We start from the raw sequence: 21555 nt of genomic DNA on the forward strand, positions 1-21555 counted from the left end.
GTTTGCACTTGTCTAAAGTAACTGCTTACATTTACAAAATAAGCCTGCAATAGCAGAAGTAATCCCTGCTGATGAAATTAAGGTTTAAACGCTCTTCAATAAGGCTTCCGTTGTTTAAGGCTTGCTCCCACTAGTTTACATGCAGTGAAAGTTCAATAAACCTACTGCATTTATTACTCTTTTTTTATATGAATTTCAGCAATTAATAAACTACTAATAAACGGCAAACTACTTCTTCACTGCTGATTCCTGGTGGTTTAGAGTAGAATTACTCCGAGTTGCCCCCTGTCCTTTCACAGAATAGCACAACAGCGAGCGCGTCAAGTTTAAACGCCTCGTCCGTTTGGGGAGGTATGCGCGCAGTCAGCGGACACTCACGCTCGTGCGGACGTGTTGAGTATAAACAAGGCTAGACACACTCCCCGCACACCTGTACTGCACTGCTCAATATGAAAACTTTCTTGAATGACAAAATAACTACCATCCACCAACAATTGGCCTTTTTGGCTACCTCTTACTTTACTTTGCAACATAGTGTTTCAATTAATTTTTCCCTCTCTTTCCTTTCTTCTTTCAACTTGCCATCCGAAGAACAAATTTCACAGTTAATTTACAAATCTAATTCTTCCACGTGTTTACTTGATCCTATACCAACAAACTCATTTGGTAAAGGCCTGTTTTCTTTCTCTTTCTTCTCTTATAATTCTCATATTCTCTCATATTATTCACACTTCTCTTAGCTCCGGCATTGTTCCATCATCTTTTAAAATAGCTGCCATAACCTCAGTTCTTAAGAAACTTGGTGCAAACCCGAACACTCTAGATAATTTCCATCCCATCTCAAATCTTCCATTTATTAAAAAAATTCTTGAAAAAGCAGTGGCAGCACAGGATCATGCTCACCCTAGTAATAATAACTTGTATGAGTGTTTTTAGTCAGGGTTTTGTTCTAAGCATAGCACGGAAACTGCCCTAGTGAGAGTATTTAATGATCTGTTAATGGCTGCTGATGGCGGGTTCTTATCTATTCTTGTTTTATTTGACTTGAGTGCAGCTTTTGACACAATATTCTCTTGAGCCGTTTATACGACATTTGTATCACTTTTATTCCTTATGCCTGGTTCACTTCTTACGTTTCAAACCAGTTTGTACAAAAAAAAAAAAAAATTCATTCCCAACCTACCTCTGTTAGCTGTGGTGTCCCCCAAGGTTCTGTCCTAGGTCCCCTATTGTTCCTAATCTACCTTCTCCCACTCTGTAATATCTTTTCCAAATTTGGTATTGAATTCCACTGATAGGCTTTATACACAGCTTTATATGTCTACAAACTCTGATTCCATTCTCCCCCCTGCATGTCTTACCAACTGCCTTCACGAAATAAATGTCAGACAAATTCCTCAAACTTAATGGCAGTAAGACCGAAGTACTCCTTATAGGCTCTAATTCTATTCTCTCTAGGTCCTGCAGTTTTTCTTTATCCATTGACGGTTCTTCCGTTTCTCCTTTCCGCCAGGTTAGTATTTTGGGGGTCATCTTCGACATCACCCTTTCATTTGAAGCCCACATTAATAACATAAACAGGTCTTGTTGTTTTCATCTTCACAATATTGCTCGCCTCCGTCCATTTCTCACTCCGCGCAGTTCCGCTATTCTTATTCATTTGTTGTCACCTCTCGCATTGATTATTGTAATTCTCTTTTATTTGATTTACCACACAAATCTCTTCATAAACTCCAGCTAATTCAGAATTCTGCAGCTCGTATCATTACCCGGACTCCATGTCCTATTCAACATATTACCCCATCACTCCAACAGCTACATTGGCTTCCTATCAAATTCCGGATTGATTTTAAAATTCTCCTCCTCGCTTACAAATCTCTTCATAACCTCCACCTTACCTCTCAGATATCTTACAGCCCTACACCTCTTCTCGAACTCTCCGTTCCTCTTCATTGGGTCTCCTCCATACACCTTCTGCTCGCTTAACCACCATGGGCCATAGGGCCTTTAGCCGTGCATCTCCTCGTCTTTGGAATTCTCTCCAAGTCAACATCCGTAACTCAGATCGTTAGCTCAATTTAAAGTCAAACTCAAAACTCGTCTATTCAGAATTACTTATCTTCCATGATTACTTTTGTGTAATCTAGTATTTTTTTATTTTATTTATTGCTATTTGTATTTATTGCCATTGTTATTTACTGTTATTTTCTGTTTTAATATTGTTATTGCTGCTACTTGTTGTATGGTGACATTGAGTGGTTTGAAAGGCACCTTAAATAAAATGCATTGTTATTATTTTTAAATTGACAAAAGAATACAACTTAAACTGGCACTTCGGGATTTATATTTGGTGTTTAAAGGCAGGGTAGGTAGAATTCCCCAAAAATACTTTTTCCAAATTTGTTTAAACTGTCTTTATATATCAATGCATAATTAAAATGTAAGTAATATGGAAAAGAAATTATAAAAATAGAGTGTCTGTAGTCCTCTCAGGACTGCAATAAACACAGCTCATTATTCCGTTAACTCCCACCCCCTCCCTTCTCGGCTCCTTCCAAAGCCACGCCCCCAAAACACATGAACGCGCAATCCCGGCCGTTCGCTCAGCTGGAAGAGTCGGACGCGTTTACCAGCGCCGAGCAGAGAGGAGGGCTTGTAAATCCACTTTTTGATGGCGTGGACGTTGATATGTCTTCCTCATAACTAAAAAAACAAGCAAATCACCATAACAGTTGAATCACCACATTTTTTAAATCTATTGTTTACAGATAAACTGAGTAACATGCACTCAAACACCTTCTCACAACTGCATTGCAGACACAAGATAATGTAACACACACACAACATATATTGTATAACACATACAAATACAACATAAAGACATAGGTAAACATGTAGAGCATATAACAACAAACCAAACGTGAAAAAACAGAGCAGGTAGAGTTCACGGTGAACATAGGAACAAAGTTTAGGCAGAGGCTAAAGCTAGGTATAAAAATAGATCCCCTAAACTTTTTAACCTAAAGTTAGATTTGGCGAAATTGAACAAAACGGCTTTCAACTGCAGATAGGCCTATTGCTTATTTATCGTCTCAAACCTGGGTCACTAACAGTAACGTTATACCAGTCGACACCAAAGTTACACTGTCATAGCTAAGCCAGTGTAACGTTAGTTATGCTACGTTAGGCTAGGTAGATATATTAGGTAGCTACGTGTGCTAGTGATACATGCTTCATGAAAAAATAAATGCCATCAAAATGAAAACAGCAAGATTACCTTTCCAGCAGAAATAAAGCCATCATGGAGTCACTTTTCAGCCCCTTGAGATCCCTCAGTTGTCGCCACCGCTGGAAAGCCACGGCGATATTGACTCTCGTATGATTTCTTGATTTATCCAAAGACTTTTTGTTCATGGCCTTTTCAAATACTGTCTTCCTTTTTTTAACTTGTTTGACTTCGCTGCCTCTATATGCAGGTACTGAGAATTTTGACTGTTCTTTCTCTGCCATAATTGTTAGCTTCCGTGCCTCTTCAAACGGGTGCGCGCATTTGGGCTGCTCCTGTATCAGCAGAGGTGGTATCCATGGTAGCGGGGAGAGTGACAGTCGCCCCAGCCAATGATTTCTTTCGTCCCGAATGGAATAATGAGCTGTGTTTATAACAGTCCTGAGAGGACTACAGACACTCGATTTTTATAATTTCTTTTCCAGAGTACTTAAATCTTAATTATGCATTGATATATAAAGACAGTTTAAACAAATTTGGAAAAAAGTATTTTTGGGGATTTCTACCTACCCTGCCTTTAACTATTTATAAACTACATTGAATTAAGTTTTTCTAGCTGTGCAGAAACCGTTGTTTTCATATTATTTACATAATCGTGAAACAAAACACTTTGTACTTTTGTAATTAAATACTATTTATTTATTTGTTCCCAACTCTGAATGTAACGTTGTAATGCTTTATCTAACTTTAATGAATGTTAGTTTCAGCAGTACAACGTTACTTATCATTCAATAATGAATTAATTTAGATAGACTGTAAATCTATTAAATAGATTTGCATTCTCTCTTAAGTGAGAATGAGAAGTTTAAAGCTTACAGGCTTCCGTACGCTGACCCCCTCAGTGTCTTGTTGGATATCTAACGGTTCAATTCTCTCAAGTCTGCATTTAATGATTAAACAAAAGACAAAATGAAGAATAATAAACTGTATCATAAACTAATATTTTATTATTATACAATAAACAAGGTTTATCAATCAAAACTAAATAAGCTAAACTAAACTAAAACACCAGAAAAGACAAACACAGGGAACCACAATGACCACGTCACATACAAGTTAATGCATTTTTGTCAATACTTTTAAGTATCAACATTAACCTTAACATTTGTATTGCTTTTTTTTTTAAAGTTATCTCTTTTAATGATTGTTATGGAAGATATATTAATTTCAATTCTGACACATGAGCTGTGCTTTAACCACTTCAGCCCTGCAGAACTCTGCCCCTCCCCCCGGACCCACCGGTGCGTCCAATATTGCATCATCATAATCATTTAAAAAAATCTCTAAGTTGTACAGCACAAAACTAGACATATATAGTATTGTTTGAAAGCTTAGAACCTCAGCTTTCATGACAATCCCATCACTTTTGGTTATTATGTTACATAGAATAAGATAATATGGTCTAAATTCGACCCCCCCTTGAGAAAATCATATTTATGATATTAAATTTCATATTTATATCACACAAACTCACCAGAAATAGACAAGTCATACATCAAATGAAAGCTCTCACTCTCAAGAATATCACTGTGCAGTTTATTTTACCGATCCAACACGTTACAGTAACATTATTATCCAAAGAATCACGAAAACGGAATCGAGTTTTTTGAACAAGCAAACACATGAGTCATATTCCTGTTCGGATCACTTCCTCCGTGTGGAGTTACTAGCCTCAAACGCTATATCAGCTCGTTCCTTAGGTTGTTTTCTTCACAATGAGACCATTTTCACATGTCTTCGAGCATGCATGACTAAATGACACTGTAATATGTCACCGATGTCCAGATCAAAACATGCGATGCAGGATAAGAGCAAATACTCGTATTAATCGTAGGTTTGATTGCAGGGGCGTAGAATTTAGTAGGGACGCTAGGGACGTGTCCCTACCAATATCCAATGACCACTGATTTGTCCCTAGCAATAATTTCGATCAAAAATTTAAATATATTTATATATAAAACCAATGAAATATATTTATATATAAAACCAATGAAATATATTTATATATAAAACCACTCTTACAAGAGTGTGCCGTTCTGTGAAAAAGGCGCAATTCCTGGTACACGGTTCTCTATAAGTCCCGCCTCGCGAACCTACATCGCTAATCCGATTGGTTTTGCCTTTTCTTCCTAGCTTGTGAGAGGTTGTAGCTTAATTTGGTTGTGAGAAGCGGCGGGCAAAGTTCCTCCGAAACCTAGAAGCGGTAAGTGAGGGATAAATCAACAGCTCTGTAAACAAAAATACGGGACAAATCGCGTCACATATTGATTATGGGACAGTGCGGGTTTTTTTCAATGTATGACAATCGCGGGATAAGTAGAAATCCTAAACTGTGTGTGTGTGCGTGTGTGTGTGTGTGTGTGTGTGTGTTTCTGTCTCTGAATGTCCTGGTTAACCCTTATGGGGGCAAAATGCCCCACAGTGATGGCAAGATTTTTTGATCCACATGAGGTAAACAGCGTATAAATTATCTAAGTGATGTTTTTTGAAAATGTAAAAATGCACAAAGTTTTCTGTGATGGGTAGGGTTTGTGTAGAATATGTTTGAAAAGTTTGTACAGTATAAAACAGTATTGTAGTGTGTGTATAATTTGTGATGGGCACTTAGAGTGCAAGATCATGACAACAGGCTATTTTATATGTACTTGCTATTTAAAAAAAGTCCAGTGTTTTGCACAAGTTTCCGTAAGGGTTGTTTTTAGGGGTGGGGCTTGGTCTAGGTCATATAAAATATGAATCATAAACTTTATAAAAAAAAGTGGAAGTCTGCAATGTCCTGAGCTTACTAATATAGTGAAACAAACATGTGTTTGTCAATTAGGCTAATTTTTTGATGTGCTGAGTCAGAATGGCAGCTAAAAAAAGAAAGATAGACATTAGGAGCTACTTTAAAACAAACACAAGTAAGTCATTTAAAATATTTTCTCAATTGCTAAAGTGTAGAGTCATCAACAATTGTAAAAATAATAATAAGGCATAAATGTTTTCCCCACTGTTAATTCTATCAATGTGTTATTTTACCAGCTGAGGTGACAGAAACAGTCCTGCTAGGTAGTAGCTCAGGAAGAGAGGCAGGGTCACAGGTGAGGTCAAGCTATGACATGATGTTGACATGTTAATAGTGAGATTTATAATTGCGACAATTGTTAGGCAGAGGATCTGCTTTATAGTTCTTCAATGTGTGTTTGAAATGAAAGCTTTGATTTGGCACAAGTTGTTGTCTCATTGTTCATATGCATGCATTGTTTCATTTTATCAGGTGACAGAAACAGTAAAAAACGCAGTGTCAAATTAACACTTAAAGTGTTAATTTTAACACTACTCCGGATCATATATGGTCCCACTCTATCTAGAGTAAAAAGTACACTGTTCGTAGTGTTGAATTTACAGTGTTAATATAGCACCGTACAGTGTAGAAAAATTACACTGCGAGTGTCAAGTGTTACACTTACAATTTTTACACCATGGGGTTTTAACACCCCTGGTGTTGATTTAAATCCATTGGATTACACTATAAGTGTCATTTATAAAGTATTCTGTTCAGTGCAAAAACAATTTACATTATTATAGTGTTAATGTACAAGATCAGACATAAAATCAAGAGTCTTCAGACAGATGTACAAATCCAAAGTTTATTCAACAAATGGGCAAAGTGGCTCCTTTAAAACATATGCCAGATGTGAAAAGGTCAAATTATCACATTCATGAGGAGTTGCAAAGAAAAAGCAAAAAAATAAAAATAAATTAAAAAAGCATAACATCATCTAATTTGCCAAGACATGAACAAATATGACAGGTAGATTTGAACAAGATTGCAGAAAACTACTTGTCGACAGTTGTGTACCATCCATGAATGCAGTAGTAGTATTTGAGTTTATTGCCACCGGCAGCGAGCAGGTATGCTGTGTGGTCGGTTCAATGCAATCAAGGTGTTTTTGTATGCTGGTCTCTGCCAAAGACAAAAATAACAAATCAAAGTCAGCTCTCCAATTGGCCGTCTTTATAGTTTTCCACAATACAGTCAACCCAAATGGCAATATTTTGAGGCAGACAATAAATTCTCTTCTCTTCTATTATATATATAAAAATAAATAAAAAAAACTGCACTAAAATTAAACTGAGAGGGGTTATAGCACTTACGTATAGAGGGAATGCGCATGACGTCACAGTAAGCGGAAGTCGCTGCTGTTCCGCTCACTGAGTGGCAGAAAGACTGAGCGGCAGCATTGGTTTTCAGTGTGAATGCTGCGGAAAAACACACAAAACGCGTCTAAAACGGGAAAGAGCTTTGAGACTGACTGTACAACTAGATTTGACAAGAAATATGAGGTATATTTTTACAGACTACCTAAAGCTACAGAACAGAGAAGCAAATAGATAGCTGCAATTCATAGAAACAACTGGACTCCAGGCAGCGAAAGGTGGATTTGCAGTTATCATTTTTGTGTCAATATGCTGGATTTAGTGGTAAAATCATTCTCTATATATTGTATTGTTATATATTGCAGTGACAACTCATCAATCAAATATTTACCACTGTATATTCTGTATAATTTGACATTTTTAAATAAACACTGACAAAAAACTATACAAGTTTTAAGTCTAGACGATATGATGATATATATAACATTGATATAAGTGATAACCTGGATTTAGACCTGCCTATATTGTATATAAAGCGTTCACAGGCAAATTTGCTGTATGTATTTCCCCGGTGTCAAAATCAGGCACATATAAATGTCAGGAAACACGATTCCTGGCTGCATGTTAATATCCATGGATCACTGGATCTTTAGTAAGTTGTAAGGGACACTATATTGAGTCCAATCTTTAGTTTAAACTGATAATCGTTTGTTTTACTGCGTGCTTTTCGCAGTTTCCCCTATTAAATCCAGTCACGCAGCTGCTCTTCTGCCACTCAGTCCGGCTGAGGGGGCGTGTTCCGGCGGGAAAGTGACGTTAATGCATTCCCTCTATTGTTGTCCTACTGTTAGTTTAACTGCTTCTGTATTGTTCTCATTTGTAAGTCGCTTTGGATAAAAGCGTCTGCTAAATGAATAAATGTAATGTAAATAGTGACAGAAATGCCCAAATTTACCTTTTTGAAGACAACCAGGGGCCTCATGTATCAACACTGCGTACGCACAAAAACACGGCGTACGTCAGCTTTCACGTTCACGGCCAGATGTACTAACAGTGAAATTAACGTAAGAATGTGCGTTCCTCCAAGTAAACTTCATGTCTGGCGTACGTATATTTGTCGTGATTTTTGTCCGTTGGCGACTCATAGAGGCAATAAAGTGAAGTGGCAATCATTACACTACGAATTGTTCTATCGCACCACCAGCTGTCAGATATTGCTTATAATTTGTAATTGATAAATTATTTGACATATTATTGTCACACGAGTTTTATTAAAATATTATATTATGCAATTAAGTAAGAACATAGGCTATATAAAGCATGTCCAAATTGATACAACCCGTCTAGCAATGGCAGCGTTGGCTTAACTAAAAAAAATAAACTTCATTAATTCGGCCAGTAAAGATAAAAAAGAAAGTAATATTTTTATTCAGCAAGGACACATTGAAGTGACAAGTAAAAGTGACAGTAAATGCATTTATAATGTTACAAAAGATTATAAGATTTCGACATCTGTTTGATTTAAGTTTCTATTAATTAAAGAATCCTGAAAATACTAGCCTATATCATGGTTTCCACGAAAATATGAAGCAGAAGCACAGCTGTTTTCAACACTGATAATAATCATAAATGTTTCTTGATCATCAAATCATTATATTACAATGATTTCTGAAGGATCATGTGACACTGAAGACTGGAGTAATGATGCTGAAAATTCAGCTTTGATCACAGGAATAAATTACACTTTACTATATATTCACATAGAAGACATTTTCAGTGAAATTTCGTTTCTTGCTTGCTTTAGCCATGTTCTTGCAGGTTTATTTCGCCACATTGGACTAATTACCATATTTAAATGATTTAATTGAGGGAGGAGACTGGGTGGGGCGTTGTGCTCGTGCATGTGCGCTCAATTTTACGTTAATTGGGATGTACAAAGAGAATAAGCGTGGGATCCTTCGTACGCAGAGATTCATACATCTGTTTTTTTTTGTGCGTACGCACATTTACAGCTTTGTCCGTACGCAATGTTTTAGTATGAATTCAACGCAAGTCTTTGTACATGAGGCCCCAGGTGTTTTTCAGCTTGATATGAGCACATCTTTCCAGGTCTCTTGCAGCCTTGTGGTGATGGTGGAATCAAATCAAGGAGGAGACAAATTGATGCAAGATCGCTTCCCCATTCTAAATTACAGATGTGACAACTTCAGCAAAAAATGCATGTGCGCATATAGATAATCTTATTCTGAATTATAGTCTAACCTGAATCATCAGTTTCATCATCTTTCACAACAGATTCTGCAGAGTCAATCAGGTCCTTGAAGCTCTTGGGAGAAGCCTTTCCAGGAACTTAGTTGAGGTCTTCTAACCAAAAATCAAAAAACAAAAAAACATCAACAGTTACATAGCATAATGACAACCCAATCTCTCTCAGTGCCGGGCAGAGTAGTGCCGTTCACACCTGGCATTAACATTCGTCTTGGGTGACGCACAAGTGAACAACTCGAAGTACAAGTGTAAACGCCCCCAAGACGCATTGAGATTCGATTGTTCTGATCAGGTCTAGGCCAAATTCTTTTAATAGAGGGTTAGTTCACCCAAAAATTTTAATTCTGTAATTTACTCACCCTCATGTCGTTCCAAACCCGCAAGACTTTCTTTTGTCTTTGAAACACAAATGAAGATCTTTTTGATGAAATCTGAGAGCTTTCTGTCCCTCCACTGACAGCTACGCAACTACCACTTTGACGCTTTTAAAAGTTCATAAAGACATCTTAAAACTAATCCATATGAACCAAGCAGTTTAGTCCAAATTTTATTTTTCTTCTGTTTATGTTTTTTGATTAATGTTTATATGTGAATAAAAGTCTAAATTCAATCTATTTATCACAAAGCGATCGAGTCTCTTCAGAAAAATTGGACTAAACCGCTCAATTCATATAGGTTAGTTTTATGAACCATTTATGACCTTTTTGAAGCGTCAAAATGGTAGTTGCGTGGACTGTCAATGGAGGGACAGAAGTCACTCAGATTTAAAATACATTCATTTGAGTTTCGAAGATGAACGAAAGTCTTTCCGGGTTTGGAATGACATGAGGGTGAGAAAAGACAATTTTACACTTTTGGGTCAACTAACCCTTTAACTTTTTGCAGTTTAATATCTTGAATTTACACAATTCATGATGACACATCAATCACTATGCCATTTTGACAATCAAGACAAATCAATCACCAACGACACATGTAAATTCCAGGTCTGAACAAAGGCATTGTGTGGTTGCCCAGTTAGGTTTAGATTTTTCATGTTCATTTGTCATGTATTAAAATTTGTACTGCACATAGAATAAAATATAGGCTAATGATACTCACAATTATGGATTAATCTTAAGCATTCTGTTGCTTTCTTCACTTCTGTTGCAATCTCATAAGAGGAGTTTCCTTCATTCGATTTAAAGACATGTTGTTTAGAATTTATTTGACCCATAATTTGTTAATGTTATTTATAATGTGAACAGAAAATACAGATTCATATTAATAAAATACAGACAGATAAATAGTTAGTACATCATTTATAATAACATGCAGTATGAATTGATAAAGACTGATTTCAAGCTAAAGTACCTGTATGCTCTGCCAGTGCTCACGCAAATACCTGTAAACTGAACTGGAAGACAGACGGATTTATAGATTAGCTCACTTTTACAATGTTTGAATTTAACTGTCATAAAAAAAAAACTTGATGGTAGGAAGTTTGTGTCTTGACGCAGATATGACGACATGATATTCAGTGCTGCTAAGAACAAGTAACATAGAGATTAAGTTATGTCATTCACACTTAACGTTAAACATTGACTGCGTTAATAATGCGCATGCGTCACGAAAACGGAATGGTTAACGTTTTAATGTATAACACAGCTACTTTTATACACACAAAACAAATATATAAAATGTATTACCATTTTAAGAATTCTCTCATCTGCGCAGAAAAAAAGCCCAAATAGTGCTGCTTCAGACCTCCTCATCAGCTTCAGTGCCAGGCTCGTCGTAAACCCAGGCCTCGGCGCGACTGGAGGCGGGAATGCTTACTTTCATGAAGGCTGTCAACAAACCAAAATGAAAGAAGCTAAATATATATACATAACAAATTGTAAGCACATTCCAACAAATGTATTTTAAAAGTTTGAATTAAATTGGCATGAGAAATGTTTTCTTCTTTTTTCTTCTGTACATCTCTGCATCTCATGAACTTGACGAGCTTCCTTAATCCATACAAAAACGCGCAATTACTCATTTCTAAATGTGTTCACCACCATAGTTTACTAAAAATGTTAATAAATGCATTTACTATTTAATTTTAGAAAGAGAAAAGCAATTCAACCTACCGTCTCGGTCGCATGAAGATAAAATGGCGTTGTCGTCTTGCGAGGCAGCAGCAGCAGTCATCGAGGGGCGGAGTCAATATAATTCGGCGCGGTTTTTTGCACTTTCAGTGTAAAAATAAAATTACACTACGTAGCACCCTGTAATTACACTGAAGAGGAGTACTTTTTAACATTGTAGATTGTTAATTTAACTCTTTAGGAATTTATAACTTTTAACACTGGAATTTTTACACTGCCGATTTTACTGTGTAGTAGCTCAGGTAGAGAGGCTGGTGGAGAGGCAGGGTCACAGGTAAGGTCAAGCTGTGACATGATGTTGACATGTTAGTATAAGTATAGTGATATTCATTACTTAGACAATTGTTAGGCAGATGATCTGCTATATAGTTCTTCAATGTGAGTTTGAAATGAGCGCTTTGATTAGGCAGCCTCAAGTTGTCTCATTTATATGCATGCATTGTTTCATTTTATCAGGTGACAGAAACAGTCCTGCTAGGTAGTAGCTCAGGAAGAGAGGCTGGTCGGTCACAGGTGAGGCCTGGGCTGGTAACAATGTAATTATAAGCATAAATGTAGATATTTGTTTTGTATTATTGAGGTTGCACTGGTATATTACAGTTTTTCTCGATTGCTTAAACACATTTCTTGAAACTATGCCTCGTATTCTCAAAACAGTAAACACAAATCCATAACGTCTCACCCAATTCCCCAAACATCCTATTTTCAGGTCAAAATGAAGCTCTACACTCAAAACCATTCACTTGTGCTGAAAAACCAAACTTTGCCCTCAGACAGGACACACAAGCCCTCAAAAATACACACACTACAACATAGTCTTACACACTGGTGCTGTAAATTCAAAACAACATTTCCAAAACTGGTAAGTCATGTTGCTTGTGGTCCATCTATCTTTTTTTTTTACTCGCTTCTACTCAAGATGTGTGTGAGCATCATATGACAGTAAAAGAGCACACACAAACCTTATTCAAATATGGAATTGTATTGGAATGGTAAAGAGTGTTGGTACATGCCTCCACTCAAGGATACAGTATGATGAACAAGTCTAAGAATGTTCCACATTTGGTTGAAATACCATCATTGGCCTAGAAAGATAACATTCTGGGAGTCAAGACTATAAAGGAGAAAGGATGCTCTCCTTCACTGACACACTCTGTAGCCACTCTGTGTGACTGTACGACTGCTGGCCTTTTCTTGCAAGAACATAAACCTCATCAAAGACAATTGGAAATGTTTGTCTCTTATTCAGTGATAGAAATCTGTTTGCCACCACACCTCCCTGAAGGTTCTGATGATGGAGGCGACTGTGAAGCGACTCAAATTTGTCTGTACTCGTTGCCCAGCCTCCCTCATAGTCATACCATGGACAAGGAAATGGCCAACTAAAGTGGCTTGAATTTCATCCGAGACTGCTTGTCTTCTTCACTTGCCCTTCCTCCTCCTCCTCCTCTTCCTCCACCTATTCCTCCTCTTCCTCTTCCTCCTCTTCCTCCTCTTCCTCCACCTATTCCTCTTCCTCCTCCTCCTATTCCTCCTCCTCCTCTTCCTCATCCTCATCCTCTTCCTCCTCCTCCTATTCCTCTTCCTCTTCCTCCTCCTCCTCCTCCTCCTCCTCCTCCTCCACCTCTTCCTCATCATCTTCCTCCTCCTATTCCTCTTCCTCCTCCTCCTCTTCCTCCCCCTCCTCGACCTATTGCTTAATTTCTCTGTGGATCCATTGTTCCAAAACTCAGTAAACTGATTTTTATCTTTTATAAAAGATTGTATAACCTTTTACTGTATCTATCTATTGAAGGATCTGACTGATGTGTGTTCAATTTTGACTCTTAGTGTTTTCACCTGGGTAATTGTGTGCTAACTGAGCTGAAACTGAGCTGACTTGAGTGAACAATTTTGAATGCTAGTGCTTTCTAAATGACCACGTGGTGTAGGCAATGAGAAATGAAGGGATTTGTGTGTAGAGTTTTGCTCTGACAGTTCAACAAATCTGACTAATGTGTCAAAACAGGGGAATAGTGTTCATAGTTCAGTGAAATGGGTGTGCTTTTTGATAAATGGCATTATGGTTTTGAATTTTTAGTTCAAAAGCCTGGTTATAGTGTTTAAGCAATCGAGAAAAACTGTAAGAGGTTCATTAATCACTCATCATACATGGTTTTAATAATATGGGCATACAGTGGTTACTAGGGCTGTCAAAATTGCTAAAAAATGACGTTTGAATATTCCCTCTAAAAAAAACACATATATTTGAACTATTCAAGCATCTGGTTGCGCATTTTGTCAATACCCGCGTTTCCACTGCCGGGCCAGGGCCGAGCCGTGCAAGTGCGTGGCAGGGCCAGTCGCGTTTCCACTGTCACTTCCGGGGCTTGATCGGGGCTGACTCTGGGCCAACAGCCAGGATTTCTGGCCCGTCGAATACCTTGGGCCAAAGCGGGCCAGCTCGGGCTAGAGGCGTGCTTGAGGTAAAATGTTTTTCCACATTCGAATATTAATTTTCACCTTCGAAGTTCTGTTTTTTAAAACTATTCGAATATATATTCGAATTTAGAATATTCGTTGACAGCCCTAGTGGTTACTAGCCTTATTAGTGTGTAGATGTATTTTTCATATGCGGTAGTTGATACAGAGTGGTTAATTGTGTACTGTGGTGTATTTTTAAGGATGCTGATCCATCTGTAGACAGAAATAGACAAAGTAGCTGTGAAAGTGACGACATCAAACAACAGAGTGACAACAATGAAGAACAGTGTAGAATTGGAGATATTCTGGACTTTGACATCAACCCAAACCAACCTCACCCCAAGAACATTGCAGTTCAAAAGCTGTCAAATAGGGTCCTCCATTTTCAGGAAAATTGGTTCAAGCAGTATCCATGGCTTCACTATAGCCCCATTGTGAAGGGAATTCTCTGTTTTTACTGTGTGAAAACATACACAATAAATAAATACACTCTCCAAAAAAGCAGACCCTGCGTTTTCCTCAAAGGGATTTAGTAACTGGAAGAATGCTCTTGTTAGCTTTGAACGCCACCAGAATAGTAAATCGCATCATCATGCAGTCACAGTTAGTGCTCAAGAAGCAAACCCAGTAGATTCACAACTCTCAAGTGCCTGGGCAAAGCAACAAGATAATGCTAGGCACTGCCTGAAAAATATTGTAAGTTCAGTACAGTACCTAGCTAGGCAGGGTCTGGCACTGAGAGGCCATGAGACCCAAGATGGGAATCTATTTCAGCTTTTGAAATTTAAAGCCAAAGATGATGCTAGTCTCTCTAGTTGGCTATCCCGTTGTCATGACTATACCTCTCCTCCAGTGCAAAATGAGATTTTGCAATTGTTAGGAAATTGTATTGTCCGAAGTATTGCAGTCTCTATCCAGTCTCTACCAGTTTTGCAGTACTCACTCATTATAGATGGCACTCAAGATGTCTCAGGAGTAGAGCAAGAATCTATCTGTTTTAGATATGTGGACCATGACCTGATACCACAAGAGGTTTTTGTTGGTTTATATGAAGTTCCAGGGACTACTGGAGTGGAAATTGCTAGGGTGGCTGCAGATGTCCTCTTGAGGCTAAATATTCCTATGAGTTGTCTAAGGGGTCAGACATATGATGGTGCTGCCAATATGTCAGGAAGACATTCAGGTGCACAAGCAGAACTTAAAAGACAGCAGCCATTGGCTTTGCATGTGCATTGTGAGTCACATTGTCTTAACTTGATCACACAGTCTGCTTGCCTATCCAGTCCAGTGATACGTGATGCCTTGCAGTGGGTCCATGAGCTAGGGACATTAAGCCACCAGTCTGGGAAATTTAAGGCCTTATTTTCAGCAGTAGCAGCAGGTTCAGAAAGACAGTCGATATCACTCAGACCACTGTGCCCAACCAGGTGGACAGTGCGAGGAAAAGCTATCAGAGCAGTGCTGTCTCAGTATGAGAGTGTTTTATCTAGCTTGGAGGAGATGGCATCAAATGGATCTAACACAGGTGTGAGGGCAAATGGACTACGAGAGAGATTTGAAAAGGGGAAAACTGTGCTTGGACTTTTTTTGGCATTAGAAGTGATTCATGAGTTAGAGTGTCTGAACAAGTCCCTGCAAAAACGGACAGAAACAATTGCAGGAATGAGAAGGTCAATAGAGTGTGTCAGATCTACTCTAAAAGGCAAAAGAAATGAGGACAGCTTTCAGGAAGTTTTTCAGAAAGCAGTGGCAATGGTTGACTCCACTGGGATTGAGTCTATTCAGATTCCTCACCAAAGACAGCCACCAAAACGTTACACTGGTGGGGCGAGCCAGCACACTCCCAAGTCAGCTGAGGAGCATTATAGAACAGAGTTCTATAAAATGATAGATTGTGTTGATGCTCAGCTTCAGGACAGGTTCTTCAACCAACCAGATCTAGATGTCTTGCAGAAGCTAGAGGAAACTCTACTGACTGGAAAAGTAAATGACATTGTTGATCACTATCCAGAACTGAATAGGGATAATCTAAAAGTCCAATTAGCCATGTTTCGGACTAAAAATACTTTCAAATCAAGTACTGAAGTGGCTAGTATCATGAGAGGAATGGCTATTGAAGTGAGAGGCTTGTTTGATCAAGTTGAAACCCTTGTCAGGCTGCTTTTAGTCATCCCAGTCTCCTCAGCTGAGGCTGAAAGAAGTTTCAGTGCTCTTAGGAGACTGAAAACATGGCTCAGATCAACAATGGCACAAGCGAGACTTAACAGTATTGCTGTGTGCCATGTCCACCACGACAAACTGGACAAAGTTGATGTCAAACAAATATGCCAACAGTTCATTTCTGTTAATGACAGACGTAGACATGTGTTTGGCTACTTCAAATAGTAAGGAACAAGAAAGTAGACACAAAGTTAAGTGAAGTTAAGTCTCTATCAAACTGCCTCCTTGTCATTATTTGTTACCTGTAACCTTACAGAATTCATTTTTGCATTACACTGTGAGCAGAGTAAAGTCAATAAGTCTGTTAAACTGCCTCCTTGTCATTATTTGTTATACCTGTAACATTACAGAATTCATTAGTTAACATATTAAGGTCAATGTAAAAACCTTAATACATTATCCTATTCATTTCATTTCCTGAATCCTCAGCTTCCGGGGATGTTCCCACCAATCTCAAAATCAAACCTACGCCTCTATTTGATTGTCTTCGTTAGCCAGGATTTTTGATGACGTCATCAAATATTGTGCCATACGTCAAAAAAGCTGAGACTCTCAGCAATCCATAGACACGTCAATCATGCTTCTAGGCCATTCAGGGACAGAGATCTCCAATGACAAAGTCGAGGAGGCGGGACTTTATCTTGATATGTCAGCGGGTGCCATCGGTCATCGCAGACGAGTAGGAGTTGAGTTTGGGATAGTTTGGTAGTTTGGATAGTGTTTTTTCGAGTTATTGCGTGCTTTTTACAACTGATTGGAGTGTTTTCTTAAAGGAAGGTTTTTGTCGGCGTGGAGGCTGTTTTGGCGGAGCTTGATCGAGAAAGTGACACCGAAACTTGCAGCAATGCCAGTTTTGACTCTGTTAGACAAGCTGCGTACAATGCTGGGGAGGATTCAGAGTTTGAGTAAGTACACATTTCGAACTGATAAACGTTGTATTTATGTATTTCATGAACGAATGCATGCAACAATTGTACAAAATATCCATGCAACAGACATCGATAAATATCACAACCCATGCACGCTCTAATTCAAAGTAGCATGGGTGGTTTTGTTAACGCATGTGCGTTTTTTTTTTTTGTCGTGTAAATGTTTTTGCATGGATATTTGAGATTTATTTTGCACCCAAAAACATCTGCATGCAATAATAAACGAGCACAACCATGCATATATGCATGCCATAGTTAAAATATCCTTGGGAGCTTTTGCTAAGCTTTTTGTGCTGTTTGGTGCACACATGTGCTAAAAAATGTTTTTTTCATATTTGTAGTTTTGCACGTTGTGTTAATCAATTGCAATGGTTGCATGGAATGTTTCCAGGTGTTGCTCATCATTTGCGTTGATGCTTGCAGGTGTGTCATGTATCAATACTACTTATGAATAAATGCCTGGAAAAATAAAAATCTGCATTTAACATTTTAGCACATATGGGCACCAAAAAGCACATGCATCACTTACATGCATGCATGCACATATTTGTTCATCAAATGCATTTGTGTATCTTATGTGAATATGCAAATTATAATCTTGTATCTGTTATGTGCATATGTGAATTATTGTTGTGTGTGTAATATTACCATGCATTTCTGAATACAATGTGGATTTATAAATTTTTGTTTTGCAGTCTGGACAGTGGTGATGAGTGGCAGCCAGATCTGCCATGCACCAGCAGCAAGGAGGTTGTTTGCCCACCTCACACCTCCAAGAAGCCCCACACCCTCTGTTGGTGATTCTGTGAGGCGGCCACAGAGACCTGGAACTCCCAGCAAGCAGACCAGAGGGAGGGCTCATTCTGTACGGGGGACGAAAAGGTCAGCAAGTGCAATGTCAGAGGATGGTGGCACAGAAAGGTGGAATGACTGCAGTGTGGAGGATGAGGTTCCAGCGCTACCAAATTTCCTTCCAAAAAGAAACCCAGGAGCGCAGCTTGTAATGGACAGGATCTATTCCCGGTTGCAGCTCTTCCAGCTCTTCTTCACAGGCTCTGTGGTGGAAACCATTGTGATGAACACCAACAGCTTTGCACAAATGAGGTCGGAGGCTGGAAAACGTTTCCTTTGGTTGTCTTTGGATGCACACGAACTGTATTTATACATCGCACTTGTCATCTACATGGGGCTCCTTGGTGCAAAGAACATCATTGATTACTGGTCTGGTAAAGAAATTTACCGCTTACCCTTCCCAAAATTGGTCTTGTCCAGGTCCAGATTTCAGGCCATTTCTTGGAACCTCCATCTTTGCGGATCCTGAGGATGATCGAGACAACTCTAGAAAAAAGGGGACTGAAGCCTACGACAGACTTTTCAAGATCAAGCCCCTGTACAACGACATCGTCTTGGCATGCAAAAGGCAGTGGACGAGAGGATGGTGGCTTCAAGGGCGCGAATCGGCATCAAGCAGTACATGAAAGACAAACCGACCAAGTGGGGCTACAAACTATACGTGCTGGCAGATTCTGCCTGTGGTTACACGTGGAACTTCTTCGTCTATGAAGGCAAGTCTTCCCCGGCCACTGGAAAAGGGCTCAGTTATGATTCTGTCATGCAGCTCCTGGATCTGTCACTTCTCGGAAAAGGCTACCAGCTTTTTATGGACAACTTCTACACGAGCCCATGCCTTTTTATGGACTTGCTCTCAAAGAAGACTCTAGCATGTGGTACTATACGCACCAACCGGCGGGGCTTCCCCAAAACCAAGGTAAATGACATCAGCCGCAGAGCCCAAAGGGGAACCCTTCGATGGCTTCGAGACGGGAAGCTTCTGTTTGTAAGGTGGATGGACACACGAGAGGTGACAATGTGTTCCACAATGCACAAGGCATATGACTGTGATGAGGACCTCAGGCGTGTCAAGAATCCCGAGGGTGTATGGGAAAGGCACAGAGTCCCGATTCCAGTGGCAGTGAAAGACTATAACAAACATATGGGAGGTGTGGACCTGTCAGATGCCCTCATTGGGTACTATAATGTCCTGCACAAAACGACGAAATGGTACAAGACTTATTTTTTTCATTTTGTTGACATTGCTGTCGTAAACAGTTTCATCCTTTACGAGCACCTCTGCAAATCTCAGAACAAAAGTCCTCTCTGCCAGAAGGAGTTTAGAGAGAGACTTGTGTCTGAGCTGGCCACACAGTCCAGCACCTCGGATGCCCCAGAACCATCCACATCGCATGCCCCAGAGCCGCCCGCTTCCTCATCGCATGCCCCAGAGCCGCCCTCATCCACATCGCATGCCCCAGAGCCGCCCGCTTCCTCATCACATGCCCCAGAGCCGCCCGCTTCCTCATCGCATTCCCCAGAGCCGCCCGCATCCACATCGCATTCCCCAGAGCCGCCCGCTTCCTCATCGCATTCCCCCAGAGCCGCCCACATCCACATCGCATGCCCCAGAGCTGCCCGCTTCCTCATCGCATGCCCCAGAGCCGCCCGCTTCCTCATCACATGCCCCAGAGCCGCCCGCATCCACATCGCATTCCCCAGAGCCGCCCGCTTCCTCATCGCATTCCCCCAGAGCCGCCCGCATCCACATCGCATGCCCCAGAGTTGCCAGCATCCACATCACATGCCCCAGAGCCATCTACATCTGCCACATCACCAGGTGAGCAATGTTGGCCGGAGTACTTTGGGTCAGATGCTGCAAGTGGGAGGAGAGTTTGTGCTTTGTGCAAACTTTCAGGGCTCAAAGTAAAGACTCCTCCTATGTACTGTACAAAGTGCAATGTACCATTGTGCTTGGTGCCATCAAGAAACTGTTTTAGAAAATGGCACACTGATGGACACTCTAAAATATAACGTCTTGTTTCGTCAACAGTTGCAACACTTCAACGGTTGCAATAAAAAAAAACTCCTAGTTGGGCTTGTTTGTCTAACTTTCTTCTATTGTATATTGTGTTTTTGCACATTTTAGTTTATCTTTGTGTATAATAAAATACAAGAACTGCTACTTTCTCATACCTCACTCATTTTGCTAATATATGACATGGGTTAAGTTAGGTGATAAAGTGTTTATTCTCTTGTTAAGTGTGACATGGTAAAAATAGTATTTTACAGATAATAAGGCTGCTTTTGTAATAAGTGCAATAATTTAGGTTTATGGAGTAAACGTGGAGACTTTTGGAGAGAAGACATTGCCTCCCTTCAATTAAAGCTCAATAACTTTTGTTAAGAAGGTGATCGAAAGAGAATTCTTTTTTTATATATTCGCTGCCACATAGAGGATTCAAAAGAAACCTTCCACAGGGAAATAGAACAAACAGGTCCTAAATTACAGACTCTCAACTAAAAACTTAATTTAAAAATCAATCTAAATCTGACTTTTTATCCTTATTTGTCATAAACTTGTGAATGAATTCAATAAGATATATGCAATATTCCACCACTGTGTCAAAATCTAGCGTGTTTTCTGTAAAATGAGACCATTTTTATCAATTTACTCCAATGTATGTGGGTAGGACACCATTTTAAAGTCAGGTATGCACAATTCTTTTAGCAATCAAAAATGGACACTGTAAAAGTACACTTGTGACTCCTTTCAGATAAATATCAATAACTTTATTTTAGAAGGAGTTATCAAGACAATTCTATTCCCCCCTGTTTACTGCCACATAGTGGAATCAAAAGAAACTTTCAAAAGAGACATAGACAAAACAGGTCCAAAATTACAGATTCTCAAATAAAAACTTTATTAAAAAATATATAAAAATATGAGATTTTATATGTGTTTATCAAAACATTGTGAATAAATACAATAAAATATATGCAATATTCCACCACTGTGTTAAAATTTAGAGTGTTTTCTGTAAAATGAGACCATTTTTATCCATTTACTCCAATGTATGTGGGCAGGACGCTCTTTTAAATTCACATATGCCTAATTCTCTAAAAAAATCAAAATATGCTGCAGAGCTGAAGTGAACGAATACAGTCTTTTTAACAAGTCATAGTAGTTCTTAATCTTATTCATCACAATGTATTAAAATATATATTTAACCAAGAATTCCCATGACATCTATTATATATATTTCTATGGACTGGACTCTGG

General features: G+C 39.0%; 1 long non-coding RNA gene across 4 annotated transcripts; it reads right to left on the minus strand.

Moving 5' to 3' along the window:
• Positions 1–7149: 7149 nt before the first annotated feature.
• LOC143747072 (uncharacterized) lies at positions 7150–11862 on the minus strand. Of its 4 annotated transcripts, XR_013206660.1 has the most exons (7): positions 11812–11862; positions 11386–11526; positions 11051–11093; positions 10799–10867; positions 9692–9793; positions 9492–9613; positions 7150–7348 (listed from the first exon to the last, which is right to left on the minus strand). It is a non-coding gene; the product is annotated as an uncharacterized LOC143747072 (long non-coding RNA). The 4 variants fall into 4 exon arrangements; XR_013206661.1 differs by lacking the exon at positions 11812–11862 and having other exon boundaries at positions 9692–9790; positions 11386–11570; XR_013206659.1 differs by lacking the exon at positions 11812–11862 and having other exon boundaries at positions 11386–11570.
• Positions 11863–21555: the final 9693 nt, after the last annotated feature.

This window comes from Siphateles boraxobius, unplaced genomic scaffold (genome assembly GCF_051911475.1).
Source record: "Siphateles boraxobius isolate OS27281-9 unplaced genomic scaffold, OSU_SipBor_1 100, whole genome shotgun sequence".
Classification (NCBI taxonomy): domain Eukaryota; kingdom Metazoa; phylum Chordata; class Actinopteri; order Cypriniformes; family Leuciscidae; genus Siphateles; species Siphateles boraxobius.